The sequence below is a fragment of the Nannospalax galili genome, unplaced genomic scaffold, assembly GCF_000622305.1.
Source record: "Nannospalax galili isolate Female #2095 unplaced genomic scaffold, S.galili_v1.0 scaffold311, whole genome shotgun sequence".
Taxonomy (NCBI): domain Eukaryota; kingdom Metazoa; phylum Chordata; class Mammalia; order Rodentia; family Spalacidae; genus Nannospalax; species Nannospalax galili.
In genome coordinates this window covers 1,002,659-1,019,527 of record NW_008330298.1, presented here as the reverse complement: position 1 = coordinate 1,019,527, position 16,869 = coordinate 1,002,659, and the positions used below count along the sequence as shown (strand labels likewise).

At 38.3% G+C, this 16,869-nt stretch overlaps 1 pseudogene; it reads right to left on the bottom strand.

Annotated features, from left to right (window-relative positions):
- Positions 1 to 1,264: 1,264 nt before the first annotated feature.
- On the bottom strand, positions 1,265 to 11,817 carry LOC103743011 (annotated as a pseudogene).
- Between the last annotated feature and the right edge of the window lie 5,052 nt (positions 11,818 to 16,869).

The following is a 16,869-nucleotide window of genomic DNA, read 5'->3' as shown; positions in this document are numbered from 1 at the left end:
ACTTGTGGCTAAGCAAAGTATAGGTCTTAGCAGAAAATCTATTACTATTATTTTGTTAAATAGACATCCACATGCCATATCCTAATGACTTATAATGATAGCTATTAATTAGTGTATCTCTCAACCATCATTAAAAAGGTTTGCATTGGTAAAAGATGGCAGTTAATACATAGACGTACAGCTGGGCATTCTGCAGAGAATATGGGACTGCTGCATGTTCAGCCCTAATTGGGACACCCATACTATAAACTCACTTCCCAAGTCTCAGGGTCATTTTGGAAGATGGGGAGGAAAGATGGTAAGAGCCTGAGGCAGTGGACAAATTCAAGGGAACTGTTCTTAAAGATTTGTTGTTAAAGCCATAGGTTAATGCATCTCCCATTTCTCACCAGAGTAGTTTCCTTATGCAACAGCTCATGACTAATACAGAAACCCTCAACTGGTCTATGTGTAGAGAACAAGAGGCTGCAAAGTTCTTACCCCTGATGAAATATATATGTAAGGATTGGGGAAGTTATTCACTGCCCAGAAATTTATTCTCAGCTATTGTTATGGAGGTCCTTCATTTAAATATACTCAGGAAAGTATGTTCTCATTTCTACCTATTGGATCAACACTGCATGTGACCTGCAACGAGATCATCATTTTGTATAGATTTCCTCTTATTTTTAAAAATATTTTATTTATTATTTTTATTTTATGTCTATGTGTGTATTGCCTGCATGTAGGTGAGTGCATCCATGTTGTACAATGCTCGCAGAGGTCAGAAGAGGCTGTTGGATCCCCTGGGACTAGAGTTACCGACAGTTGTTACTTGTCATGTGGGTGCTGGGATTCGAAGTCCTTTTCCCACCCTGTTTCTAAAAATTCCAGTGTCTAATAAAAAGACCATGAGTAGAATTTCAAGCCAAAGTTCTGTTAAGTATCAGGATCATGAAGCTCCAGATACTGGAGCAGAATAATCTGATGACAGGCATTTAAGTGGTTTGAGTGTAGAAATGAAAATTTGCTTTTATACTTAAAATAACAGTATTAGGAACAGAACCCAATGAATAGTAGAGGGTAATGCATGCCCCTACTGTGGTTTGTATTAAGCATAGAATGTGCTAGACAACTTGCCAAATATTTTTTTCTAGCATTGATATTTTAAAGCAATTGACTCAATTCATTCATGGGTTGAGTATTTTTTTGTGGTAATTCATTAAAAAACAGTTCAATATATTTGATATTTAATATAATTGATTCTAAGAGAAACTGATCTACTTTAATACACAAAGCAGGCTTCTGATAACTCCATAGACAGGGTAGCAGAACATTCTCCAAACTTGGCAGTCATAACTTCAGTGCCAGCCTCCTGGATCTGCCCAGTGAGCATGGTCAGCTGGTCGTGGGAAAGTCCATCTTGGATATGCACTGGGAGATCAAGGGGATGATTGGCTTCCCAGCATGGCCACCAATGACAGGCATGCTGACTCCAGTTGGATCCAAACCATTCAGCTCTGGCACTAATATCTTCATTCCTATGTTGTTCAGGTTTGTCACTAAGATCTTGTTGAGGTTGTACATGCCACAATTCACGAAAACTTTGGCTGTATTTGAGATGCTGCAGTTAACTGGCTTGGCAATGATACAAATCATGACTTAGACAGTGTTGGGCACAAGCGTCCATCAGGGTGGTAACAATGATGGTGTTGGTGTTGAAAAAGTCATCCTGTGTTATGCCTGGTTTTCTTGGCACTCAGGCTGGGATCACCACCACGTCACAACCCTTTAGGCAGTATAGCAGCTGCTCAGGTTCTAGGTAGCCTTTCACATTTGCTCTGGTCAAGATCAGTGGCCACACCTGGAGGCTGCTCACTAAGGGGCTGTTCTTCAGGAGGAGCAAAAGAGGCTGTCTGATTCCTCCATTTTCCCTTAGCACAGCTTCTTTGGCATTGTTTTGGACTGAGGTGCTGAAGCTGCAGCAGGGAGTGGCCCTGCCACAGACCGCATGACAGCGGGGAGCCGCTCTGCCACAGTCAGCACGGTTGGTGCAGTAGGGGTGCTGCACCAGCAGACACAGGAAAAGGCACCGAGTTTACTGTTCTTAATGTTTAGGTTGTGAGTCTGAACGTTTACTAGCTAAGTCGTCTATCAAGCCTAGTTCATTGTTCTTAAATGTCTACAAATGTGCACTCTCTGCAAATAAAATGTAAGGTCTGGCATTGAAATAAGATGAAAAATGTAATAGAAAAGATATTATGGAACTTGCCTTTACTCAACTTTATTTGACTTGTTTTGTCATTTCCTTTTGAGTTGAGTATCACCCAATACTCCCATGATATTTTGTAAATAATACTTCAGGCAGGCAATTAGTGTCCTATATATTAATACCAGAAGGCAAATCAGTGTGGCTGCCATTACTTCTGACTTGATTCTGAATCTCACACCTTCAGATCTGTGAGTTTTGCTCTTATACTTCCCTTATCTAGTAGTCAATTTTTTTCCCCTTGGCTCTGAACCATAAGGCAGAAACTAACGGGCTTCTGCTGAAGATCCTGACAATAGAGACCATAAGCCAAATATGGAATTAAAACATGTGGCCAAACAATTGTTTTGACGTTTTCAGAAATGAGAAAGTGCTAGCTTGACATAAATTCAGAGAATTTGGAAGCATCTTTATTCTGTAATACCTGACAGATGTAGTACCAGAACATTAATAGCATCTTCATAATGCCATTAATTCTCTCTTTCTGGTACATAATTCTATTTAAATACTAGAACAGGGATATCTATCTATCACTTATCTATCTATCATCTATTTATCTATCTATAGATATATGCATATCACTTGACAAAATGCATGCCTTGCATACATGAAGCCATGAGTTTAATTACCAGCACTGTAAAGATAAATATTAGTACAAATTGTGACTAATAAAACAGTATTCCCCTCCCCCTTTTTCTTTTTTGTGATAGAGTCACAGTATATAACACTGGCTGGCCTAGAATTTACTATGTACTCAAGGTTAGCTTCGATTGATTTATTTTTGTTTATTGTTTTTTTTTCTTTCTTTCTTTCTTTTTTTTTCTTTGAAATTTGCCTTCCAGATCTACCCAGCCTTCAGATCAGACATACAGACCTACTCAGCCAGGACTCTGATAAGTAAGATCCTGTCCACTGCTTCTCTATTCCATTCCTCTCATCCACCCCCACCCTGTGCCCTGCCAGCCTCTGTCACAGGAAGGCTCCAATTCCTGCACTTCAGATCCCAGAACTAGCTTCCTAAACCAGACTAATTAGCACCCTACCATAGATCCCTAAGTCCATCCCCAGGCAGTCCCTCCACTGCCAAGTTCCTAGCCTCCAGATCAGGCACAGACATGATCATCCTGGATTCTGACCAGGCTACTACCCTCCAAGAACTTGAAACACCCACCAGTTTATCTTTCATACCTGAACAAGAAGGAACTAAGCTACATAAACAATATTAACAGAACCAAAATTAAACAAAAGCAGAGTAGAAGTTCCTTAGGACACATAACCATCAAAGCATATCCATAGGCACGAACAGCAACACAAAAACACAAACAATATGAAAATTCAGGAAAATATGTCCCCAACAAAACCCAGTAGTCCTACAGAAGTGCACAGCAATAACAACCACCATGTAGAACACCAGGACACATAATTTAAAAGAACAATAAAAAAACATGATCAACCAACATCAAGAAAACACAGACAATGAAATTAACTCAAAGAGAAAAGGCATAAACCTATGATGGAAACCCAAGGATATACAAATATGTAGCTTAATGAAATATCAAAAACAATTCATAGCTTGAAAAGTTAATTCACTAAAGAGATAGAAATAGTGAAAAAAACCCAAGTGGGAATGAACACAGCCTTAAAAGCTCAAAAAACCAAATTAGAAAGAACAGGAGACAGTCTTGCATGCAGAATGAATGAAATGGAAAAGCGAACATCAAGACTGGATGATAAAGTTGAAGATCTGGACTCCTTAAGCAAAGACTATGCAAAAATAAAAAAAATACAGGAATGGAATACTCAGAAAATGCAGGAAACATAAAAATGACCAACAATACAAAGGACTGAGGCTACAGAAAGAAAACAAAGAAAGTTATAACAAGGGAAACACAATATAGAATTACAAACACAAAGAAATTAAAATGACAGGATCTAATACACACCTCTCAATAGTAACACTAAATATGAACAGCCTCAACTCCCTCCCCCTATCAAAAGATACAGGCTGTGCAATTGATTAAGAAAGAAAACCCATCTTTTTTTGTCTTCAATAAATTAATTTCACCTTTAAGGATAGACACAATTTTAAGGCGAAAGGATAGATAAAAACATATAACAAGCAAATGGCCTTAAGGAGCAAGTAGGTGTTGAAATTCTAATATCTGACAAAATAGACTTCGAATTAAAACTCATCAGGAGAGATAAAGAGGCATACTTCCTTCTAATCAAAGGAGCAATTGAACAAGAAGATATAACAAACATGAACATATATGCACCAATTTTATAAAATTAGTACTCCGGACTACAAAACAGAGATTAACCCCAACTCAGTAATAGTAGGTGACTTTAATACAACACTATGTTCAATAGACAGGTCAACTGGACAAAGAATAAGCAGAGAGACATTTGAGTTCACTGACATATTAGATGAAATGGACCTACCATACATACACAGAATATTCTAACCAAGCACCAAAGAATACACTTTGTACTCAGCAACTCATGAGAGTTATTCTAAAATTGACCACATTCTGGGGCAAAAAACAAATCTCAACAAATACAAAAATATTAAAATAATTCCATGTCTTCTATTAGACCACAGTGTAATAAAGCTTATAATCAACAGCAAAAGAAACTCTAGTAAACACACAAACTCATAGAGATTAAATAACACACTCCTGAATCATGAATGGGTCAAAGAAGAAATTAAGAAAGAAATAAAAGTATTTCTGGAACAAAATGAAAATGAGAACACAATGCAACAAAACCTCTGAGACACCTTAAAAGTAGTCATAAGAGGGAAGTTTATAGCTCTTAGTGCCTACATTAAAAAATCAGAAAGAACACATGTAAAGGACTTGACACTGCAACTCAAAACACTGGAGAGGAAAGAACAAATCAACCCCAAACCTAGTAGACAAGGAAAAAATAACAAAAATCAGAGCAGAAATTAATGAAATCAAAACAAAGAAAACAATACAAAAAATATCAATGAATCTAAGAACTGGTTCTTTGAAAGATTAAACAAGACAGAAAGACACTTAGCCCAGTTAACCAAAAGAAATAAAGAGCAAATCTAATTCAACAAAATCAGAGATGAAGGGGAAACCTCATAAGAGACACCAAAAAATACAAAGCATTGTAAAAGTACTTTAAAAATCTGTACTGCAGCTTGAAGTACTGGATCTGGCCTCTGCCTAGTGTAGGGACTGAGAAATTATCAGACTGCCTGAGAGTTCCTTATCTGGCCTTCACCTGATCTAGGAGCTGAGAACTCAGCAGACAGCCTGAGAATGCTTGATCCGGCCTCCACCAGGTATAGGGGCTGAGACCTCAGCAGACTTCCTGAGTGTACCTGGATCTGGCATCCATATAGTGGTGAGCTTCCCCAAAGCTTCCCCAAATTATGCCATACCCAACCTCCTAACTGGGATTATGTAAGGCCCCTCCCATGGCCCCAGGGTTAGACCTACACTACTGCAAAGCAGAGACCTTAGTGGATGGCCTGAGAGTGCCTGATCTGATCTCTGACTAGTGTAGGGACTAAGATCTCAGCAGACACCCTGAGGGTGGCTGATCTGTCCTCTGCCTGGTGTATGGGCTGAGAACTCAGCAGACCGCCTGAGAGTGCCAAAATCCAGGCTCCCCTTAGCAACTTTCCCAAACTGTGCTCTGAGTACCTGCTACTAGATGTCCAGACATTACAAGGAAGCCTGATTGTGCCTGACTAGAACCTGATGTGGACCTCTGTGGGAGCTCCTAAGTAGCTGAACTGAAGCCACCAGTTCCATCCAAATAAAATCTGAGAGAACCTGAAACCTAGACCAAGCAACTTTATATAGCAAATAAGAAAACAACCAAGCCACACAAATAATACAAACAGAAGCAACCTTCAACTCAACAAAAGGCTTGATTTTCATACCAGAATCACAAACAACAAAAGAAATCCACATGCCAAAGTTGCAATGGAAAAATAATAGCAAGGAAAACCAAAACATGTCCCCACCAAACTCCACCAGTCCTGTAGAAGAGTTCTACAAAGAGAACCCCCTAGGGATAACCCAGACACAGAATTTAAAAGAACAATCATAAACATGATCAAGGAAATCAACAAATTTAAAGGGCACACAAAAAACATCTCTAAGAACTAAAAGAAGATAGGGATAAACCCACTGAATTCACAAAAGAGATAGAAACATTGAAGAAAACTCAGGCTGAAATGAAGAACAAAGTGAAAAAAATCTATAAGCCAATGTGAAACAAGAGAAAGCCTCACTGCTAGAATGAATGAAATGGAAAACAGAATATTAACACTGGAGAACAAGGTTTAAGAATTGGAGCACTCAAGCAAAGACTATGAACAATTAAAAAAACACAGGAATGGAATATACAGGAGATATGGGAAACCATGAAAAGAACAAATCTAAGTATCATAGGCATAGAGAAAGGAGAGGAATTTCAGATTAACGGTATTAACCAGATCTTAAACAGGACTGTAGAAGTGAACTTCCCCAAAATAAGAAAAGATATCCCTGTACAAATACAAGGAGTACATAGAATACCAAATAGACAGGGCCAGAAAAGAAATTCCCCATGGCACATCATTAAAAAAAACATCAAATGTGCAGAATAAAGAGAGAATACTGAAAGCTTCAAAAGGAAAACAACAAATCACATACAAAGGAAAACCCATCAGAATTACAACTGACATATCAGTGCAAACTATGAAAGCCAAAAGAGCCTGAACCAAGGTATTTCCAGATCTAAAAAGGCCATAGATACCAACCCAGAACACTTTACCTGGCAAAAATATCTATTATAGTCGAAGGGGGAAGGAAAATCTTCCATGACACAAATAGCCTGAAAGAATACGTGTCTACAAAACCAGCCCTTTGAAGAACACTTTAAGCAATACAAAGAATGGAGAAAGGACCAACTAAACCCCAAGGGAAACGGAAAGAAACTAAATGAAGATATAATTGTGGAAACATAAAATTATACAAGGAATAGTAATCAAAATGATGGCAACCAATACATATCTTTCAATAATAACTTTAAACATCAGTGGGTTGAATTCCCCAGTCAAAAGCCACAAGATAGTTGAATGGATTAAGAAACAAAATCACATCTTTTTGTTGTCTGCAAGAAACCCATCTCACTTTCAAGGATAGGCACTACCTTAAGGTAAAAGGATGGAAAACAGAATCATTCAAGCAAGTGGCACCCAGAAGCAAGCAAGGGTTGCAATTCTAATATCTGAAAAAATAGACTTCAAACTAAAGCTAATGAGAAGAGATAAAGGAGAGCACTTCATTCAAAGGAACAATTAACCAAGAAGACATTATAATTCTGAACATATATGCACCAATCTCTGGTGTACCCAAATTCATAAAAGCAACACTACAGGACTTTAAAACACGGATCAATCCCAACTCAGTAATAGTAGGGAGCTTCAATACCACATTGTCTCCATTGGACAAAGTATAAACTGAGAGACATCTGAGTTAACTGATACCATACATCAAATGGACCTAACAGACATCTTCTGAATATTCTGCCCAAGAACCAAAGAATACATTTTCTTTTCAGCACCCCATGGACATTTTTCAAAACCTGACCACATATGGAGGCATAAAACAAACCTCAAAAAATACAAATAAATGAAATATTTCCATGCATTCTATCAGAGAACAATACAATAAAGCTTAAAATCAACACTAAAAGAAGTCCCAGTCACTACACAAAGTCATGGAGATTAAGTAACACTATCCTGAATGATGAGTGGTGTCAAAGGAGAAATTAAGAAAGAAATAAATGTATTACTGGAATTCAATGAAAAGAACAATACAACACAATGAAACCTGTGGGACACTTTAAAAGCATTCCTAAGAGGGAAGTATATAGCTCTAAGTGCCTAATTAAAAAATCAGAAAGAGCACAAATAAATAACTTAACATTGAAACACAAGACTCTGGAAAGTCAAGTATAAATGAAGCCCAAATCCAGCATACTAGAAGAAATAACAGAAATCAGAGCAGAAATTAGTTAAATAGAAACAAAGAAAACAATACAAAGAATCAATGAACTTAAGAGCTGGTTCTTTGAAAAGCTAAACAAGATAGACAGACTCTTAGCCCAGTTAATCAAAAGAAAGAAAGAGCATATCCAAACCAACAAAATAAGAGATGAAAGGGGAAACATCATGTGATGGCTAATTGTGAGTGTCAACTTGACTGGAGCTGTGATTAACTGAAATGAGAGAGATCTTCTTGATTGGATGATCTGAAGCTGGAAGACACACCTTAAATGTGGGTGTTACCTTCTGATGGCAGCCCCTATAAAAGGCCATGGCAGAGGAGAGCACTTGCTTTTTTGCCTCTTGCCTTCTCTGTCACTGGTGAGTTCATCTTGTTGCTCTAGACTGAAGGCTGGCCGATCTTTTGGAATCCATCAGACCTTCAGCTCCAGATTGGGACTACTGAGACATCCAACCTTGCGGACTGAGCGACTACTGGGTTCTCAGCCTCTACTGTGTGGTGCAGCCGTTGTTGGACTACTTGCATTCTATCCTGTGTGCTAATCTGATAAATCCCTATTGAATATATATTTAATACAAATATATATATATATATATATTCATTTTACCAGTTCTGTTTCTTTAGAGAACCTTGACTAATACAGATTGTGGTCCCAGAAGTGGTTCTAGAGAAACAGAATTGAAAGGATGAATTTCTTTAATGGGCTTTTTGGTATCTAGAGTAGGCTCTCCAATTCAGAGTCTTCAGGTAGCATGGAAAGCACTGAAAATCCATGGTGTAGACTCTTTGAAGCAATTATGAAGATAAATGCATTTGAGTCTTTTAACTCACCTCTTGTGAGGAGCAAGGAATTTAGGACTATATACATCAAACATTTGATAATTTGTGGAAAAATAAGAAAAATAATGATGCTGGCTGGTTACTCCTAGCATCTCTGGATAAAGTGATGAAGATAAACAATGAGCTTAATGATAAAATTAACCAGCTCCAGATTAGAATAAACAGTTTAAAGGTTTCCAAGTGTGCCCTGGAAGAGAATCTTCTCTCTAGCAGCCAGAGAGCTAAAGCTGCAGAAAATCAAGCTGGAGCCCTTATTACACTTTTGGCTGACCTACAACACAAATTTAATTCCCATCCTCAAAGAGTGTCAGCAGTAAAGGTGAGGGCACTGGTGGGGAAAGATTGGAATCCTGACACATGGGATGGAGATGTGTGTGAGAATGCTGATAAGGCTGAGGATTTTGAATCCTCAGACTCTGAGGAATTTACTTCACCCGATGAATTAATCTCCCTGCCCTCAGCAGAGAATGTATTCCCATACCCTGCAGACCCACCCTCCCCACCCTTGTCTGAGGAAACTAATCCCATTCATCAAGACAAAGTTGATGTCCCTCAGCACCCAGTTATCCTTCCCTCCAGACCAATTATCAGACTCAAGGCTAAGCAGTCCCCTAGAGGAGAGATAGAAAGTGTGGTCCATGAAGAGATGCACTGCACCACTAAAGAACTTAATGAATTTGCTAATTCATTCAAGCAGAAATCTAATGAATATGACTGGGAATGGATTTTAAAGGTATGGGATAATGGTGGAAGGAATATAAAATTGGATCAGGCTGAGTTTATTGATATGGACCCCTGACTGGAGATTCTAGTTTTAATATGGAAGCTCATGCAGTTAAAAAAGGTGTTAAAAGTTTGAGTGATTGGCTGAGGTTTATACCAAAAGATGGCCTACTGACAGAGAGCTGGAGATACCTGATATCACTTGGCTTGGTGTTGATGAAGGGATTGTAATGCTCAGGCAAATTGGCATGCTCAAGTGGATTCACAGTGCAAAACCAAATCCTCCACAATGGGAGGGCCCAGAGGACATGCCTTTTACTGATTTTATAAGATGGAAAGTACTGAGAGAGACACCAGAACGTTTGAAGAGCTTTGTTTTTACTCTTTTCCTTATGCCAGATCTTACAGTTGGAGATGCTTTTGCTCAATTGCATAAATTAAGTGTAAATATAATAGGTATAATAGGTGTAACAAGAGCTCAGAGTAGGGACAGTATCGAATTGCCCAAGACAAGGTGAGAGTACTTATCGTAATGGGCTGCAAAAGCAAAACAATACTTATAACGGCATGACCCGAATGGACCTGTGGTACTGGCTAATCAATCATGGTGCTCCCAGAGACCAAATACATAAGAAGCCTACTAACTTTTTATTTGATCTGTATAAGCACAAAAACTCTAGGACAAATTACAGGAAGTCCAGTATTGGATCATAGCAACAGAGAATCCTGCTCAGTCAACCAATTTCCAGACTTGAGACAGTTTAAAGACCCAGAACTCCTTGAATGAAGGGAAGGCCAGGTACCCTTGAGGAAGGACCTTGTTACAGTTGGAGATGCTGCTTCTTCTCAATGGCATAAGTTAAATATAATATAATGGTAGAGGAGAGCACTTGCTTTTTGCTGCTTGCCTTCTCTGTTGCTAGTGAGTCTGTCTTGCTTCTCTAGACTGAAGACTAGCTGATCTTTGGGAATTCATCAGACCTTCAGCACCAGATTGGGACTACTGAGACATCCAGCCTTGTGGACTGAATAACAAAAATCAGAGCAGAAATTAATGAAATAGAAACAAAGAAAACAATACCAAGAGTCAATGAATCTAAGAGCCTGTTCTTTGAAAAGCTAAACAAAATATACAAACCCTTAGCCCAGTTAACCAAAAGAAAGAAAGAGCAAATCCAAATCAACAAAATCAAGAGAACCCTAATACACATCACAACAGACACCCAAAAGATACAGAACATTATAAGAGAATACTTCAAAAACATATACTCTATTAAATTTGAAAACATATAAGAAGATGATGGGCATCTAAAATTTTATGTAACACCAGGAGCCAGGAAAAGGGAAAGATACATGAAGGTGAAGGAAAATCAAGAACCTGAAAGACTGATAGTAAGGAACAGATGTTATGGGGAGGGGGGAGGGGGAGTATTTGGCAGGGAGGAGAAGAGAAAGGGAAATGCAAGGAGCCATGGTGTGTGTGGGGGGAGTGAGGGAAGTCAGGAGAGGGAGTATGGTGGGAGTCTGGTGGTACTGGGGGGAGGTTGGAAATACTGGGGGTACTGTGACTAGGGAGGAGGGATTTTGGATGGGAGACAAAAAGGTAGGGATGAATGAATCTTGGGGGGGAGGGTTGGAAACCTAGAGGAAAAAGTGATGATGTCTTAATCCTATGAGAAATGCACATACGGTGTCTGAACATTAACGCGTATGTATACCTGGGAGCTGCTTGGCAAGGAACACAGTGCCAGACAGAAGAGACCTCCCTTTGAGTGGTTCGTGAAGGTGGTCCAGGAGATTCCCAAAATAACACAGGATATTGCCAAACCTCTTGGCTATCTCCCAGAGCTAGTAGATAATACAGATAATATTGCTGCTGTTGAGGCCAGGTCATACTTCGGGTACAGGACTTGAAACAATGGAGCAGGAACTGACCTGGAAGCCTTTGAACTGATGTTTGGCTATCATAACGCTAGATGATAATATGCAAACTGCCAAGGGAAAGAAAAAAATCAATGGTCCAATCCAACCCTAAAGTCTAATAACCATAACGCCCAGCATTGCAAAGTACCTATATTGGTGCAGTAGTGATACTCCTATCTGGAGGGAAATCAACAGCTATCAATTGAACTCAAAGCCCTTTCAATGGGAGGAAGCTCATGGGTGGCGCGGCACTGTAATCTCAGACAGATACACATGGCAGGAGAGGACATAGATGCTAGAAGAAACCCTATTTCTTTCATATCCGAAGACAAATAAAACTTCTTACTATATGCTCAATATCAGTCCTTATATTTACAGTGAAGCACACCATACAGCACTCATCCAAGAAGTTTTTTTGCAACAGATGGAGGCCACTGCAGAATTGCACATCTGGTCAGACACAGAGAACATATGTCTGAGAGATGCCCAGTACTAGGTGATACATCTACAGTTGAACCTCTACTACTAAGGCTCATGGAACATTGCAGAATAAGGGGTAGAGGGAAAACTAATGCATTCGTCAACTCTTACCAGTAAAGCTTTCTTATAGAACAGAGTATGATGCACACAGAAGACCACAACTGGACAAGTTTTGAAGAATAAGTGACTGTAGAGTGTAGGATACAACTCCTATATGGAACCTCATCTACACATGGCTCAGGGAACATTGTGAAAGAAAGGGCAGAAAGATTGTAAGAGACAGGGCTGGCTCATGAACACAGGAAAGCACAGGCTTCCAGGCCATTGGAAGCTTGCACATGTGTACTTGGGGCAGTGTGCCATCAAGCACAAGACCCATGTCAACTCAATTAAACAAGGGCCCAAAGAGGTGGTGAGAAATAGATGGTGGTCCAAGACTAGACTATCTGAGGCTGATTGTTGCTGGGCAAGGGTGAGTATGACTTACATATGATCACTAGATGGGCTGACTAGACTCCAGTGCATGCATTTGTACTGAAGGACACTTGGGTACAAATACTTGAATGAATAGGACTTATATGGAAGAATACATGAGGTTCAGTGGGGGTATGGGAGAGGCACAGATGGGGAAGGGGATCTAAATTTGATTAAGAACTGTTGTATGAAATTTAAAAAGCTCAATGATATATTAGATATAATTTTAAAAGCTCAATTATATATATTATGGGGGGCTGGAGAGGTTGCTCAGCATTTAAGAGTACTGGTTGCTCTTGCAGAGGACCAGGGTTCAGTTCCCAGTAGCCAAATAGTGGCTAATTGTAACAATTGTCAGCAACTCCAGTTCCAGGGGATCCAATGCCTTTTTCTGACCTCCAGTTGTACTGCCTGACATGGTTGCACTTACAACCCACATGAGTGGCTAATACACTCATAGAAGTAAAGATAATAAACAAAATATGAAAAATAAAAAAATAAATATTTTTATTTATTTTTAAGTATTTTGTATGTACTACTGTTTTGTCGGCATGTATATTTATACTCCAGTAAGCAATGCCCCGGGAGGCAGAAGAGGGGTTTGGATCTCCTGGATCTAGGTTTACGAATGATTTTTAGTCATCATGACGGTGCTGGGAACTGAACCCAGGTCCTCTGGAAGAGTAGCCAGTGCTCTTAACCACTGAGCCAATTCATTTGACCCCACCTGATTTTTGGAGACAGGGTCTCATGTAGCCCAGGCTGGTCTCAAACTTACTAGGTTACTGAGGCTAGCCTTGAACTTCTGATTTTCCTGCCTCCATCCTCCCCAGGCCTAGAATTACAAGCCTGGGCTGTAGTGTCTCAAAAAGTTATATATTCTTTCTTTAATTTTCTTTTTAATTTTATGTATATGAGCACATTATCTGCACGAATGTGAGTGCACCTGTGTTGTGCAATGCCATGGAGGTCAGAAGAGCACGTTGGATGGCCCTGGAACTGGAGTTAAGTACGTTCCATAGCTGCCCTGTGGGTGTTGGGAATCCAACCTGGGTCCTCTGCATGAGCAGTCAGTGCTCTTAACCACTGAGCCATCTCTCCAGCCTCAAAATTATATATTCTTAATTACAGTCTTCATGTTATGCCATCTGGAATCTAAACTTTGCATTTTAAATTATGCTTGCCAAAACAACAAACTGCTTTCAAGCAAGAACTTCTTTTCTATATTACTGAGGATTATTATACATATGAGAGCCTGGAAACTTGAAAACATATTTAATATTAATGAATGAATAGGACATTCATTATTTATACCAGTGTAGGCAAGGGTTTTTGCATGTCTTGGGAGATTTTTTTCATGCTTGTAAAGAAAAAAGTATGACTACATCTTAGGATGTTTTATGAAACATGATCAATATTTGAGTTTCTTGGACTTCAGTGAAAACTTACACATACAATTCTGTTCTACTGTGAGTGCTTTTGTACAACTTATTGGTCGAGGTATTCTTTCTGAAAGATGATTCTCATGATCTTGTGTTTCAGGAGAACTTAAGCAAAGTAATATTAAAAAATTAGTGGCCATTGCCAGGCATGGTGGCACTCGCCTTTAATCCCAGCACTTGGGAGGCAGAGGCAGGCAGATCTCTGAGTTCAAGGACAGCCTGGTCTACATAGTGAGTTCCAGGACAGCTGGGGCTATAGGGACACTCTGTCTCAAAAAGACAAAAAAAAAAAAAATTAGTGGCCGTCTAGTATGAACAACATTTTCCGTAGGAATTTGTGTTCAAAGCAGTCTGAAGGAATTGAAGAATGCCGTAGCTGCCTAAAGAAATCGGGGTAATTGATTGGGTACAAAACAGGCTATAAAATTAAGAGAATTACTTTCTAACATATTTGGCATATACGAAATATTGAAGAATATTATTAAAGTTGCAATGATGGGACATTATTCAGTAACTCAAGTATCATTACTTATTAAAGGCAAATCCAACCCAAAATAATATAGCACTTCATGCTTACTACCTTAATATTGGCAGTTGTAAATAATGCCATTATAAATAAAATAGAAATGGCTATAACCTAGCATGTTTCTAATGAAAGTATAAAAATTACTGCCATCTAGAAAATGATTAAAATTCATCAAAATTGTATACATGGTTACCATATGACTTAGGAATTCCATGCAAGATAATTTTGGCTATCTGAATAAATGTTTTAGTATGATATTTAGAATGGTATTATTTACCACTGCCAAAAAAGGGGAACCAACATGTTCAAAGAGAAAATATTTGTCCCTCTAAGAATTCTCTGCTTTTGTTTGCATTAAGCAATCTATTATAAACTAGTGATTAAAATGTCAGTAGAGAAAAATCACTAAGAGGAAACTCTTTTATAATTGACTCTATCACTTAGTCTTTTGAGCATGCCAAAAGGAAGTCTGGGTACAGGCAAAGATAAGAATCAGGGGTTAAAGAATAAGTATGACTCCTGTTCATGTTTTAAGATGACATTTTTTCTAATATGCCAAGAGAGAGGAGATAACTTCCCAAATTATGATACTGATGTGAATGGAATGTTTGCAAACACTTGGCGAGTAATCCATGAATTGGCTCTTTAATCTTCACATATGAGATTTATTAACTTTTGTGTATTTTGTGTGTATTCTATCAATTAAAAACTTTACAAGAGAAAAGGGTTTACTATGTCATATTCCTCAAACACTTAGTATCCTCAAATGAGTACATCTGCACTAAAGATAAGTCCAAACAATGATCCATAATGCTCAGTGTCCAATTAGATCTGATCATTTACTTATTCAGTTGCATATAGTACTTTTTCTGACAACACTATAGGTATGATTATCATTTTTTCATCGCCAGAACATTCATTCCTTCCCTTCTGATATGTTTGTTCCCTTTACCTTCCTTGTGCTAACGGGTCCCTTTTTGTTAAACATATAACCATCACCCATTCTGTTCCCATCTCAAACTGTTGCCTATTTTATGTGATCCTTCCTCAACTTCACTCTGTCTTATATCATTCTATTTTAATGTTTCCAGTAGATATTTTTGTTCTGTTTCTCTTATGACTAGATTTGCAGTTTGGAGGAGAAAGTCCACAAAGATAAAGTACCACTTTTTTAGTTTTTAATTTAAATATTTCATTTGTTGTGAATTTCATACAAGAGTGCTCTATGTATATCATTTCCAACTCATATCAAATATATAGACTGTTTATATGAGTTACTAATGATGATAACCTTGTTCACTTGATGAATATTCTACTTTGTAAATTCACTATTTTTTCTTCTGGCCATACTCTGTGTAAAGATTAGGATATTGAATACACTTAATCTGCATTAAGTATTTGGGATTTTTTTCCTTGGGAGATTCTTGCTTCTTTTTTATATTCAATCATTTATTTGTATTAGTAAAGAGTCATGGTTACTTTATAATTAGGGTAGTATGTAAAACTTTATTATTTTGTAACCCATTTTTCCTGTTTTGGCTATTAGCAACTCTTTCCACTAGATCATAAAATCAGTACACTTTTTTTTTTTTTACAGAATTTTCTCAATTTTCAGCACTGTATGATACAGCATGGTCATTTTGTATTCTGATTGCCTTATCCTCAGAATAAATCCTGCCTCTGAGCACCCTTGGCTCCTTTTTATAGAAATAGCATAAATGGTGAAAGCATACACAAGATCCATGCTGACTCAATCAGACAAAAACCTAGCACTGGACTGGAGAAATGGGCAGCAGGCCAACCCCAGCCAAGGAACTATTGTCAAATGATTACTGTGGGGTAAGCGAGAAAGGGTAGATCTTTTTTAAGGAAGTGACTCTAGATATGATGACTAGACTCCAGTAGATGAACTTCCACTGAGGGACGACTTGTTACAAATGCTTGACTTAATAGGACTTAACACATCTGATAGAATACCTGAAATCTGGTGGGTCTGGTACTATACTATGGAGGGTGGGGTCCAGGCAGGGGGTCTAAATTTGATTAAGATGTATTATATGAAATGCACAAAAACTCAATAAAAAATAAAAATGCCAGAATGGTGGAACTAACCTTCTTGGATGTTTAACAGACATACCTTGAGATCTATACTAATTGGGTCAGAGGGATTCAAAG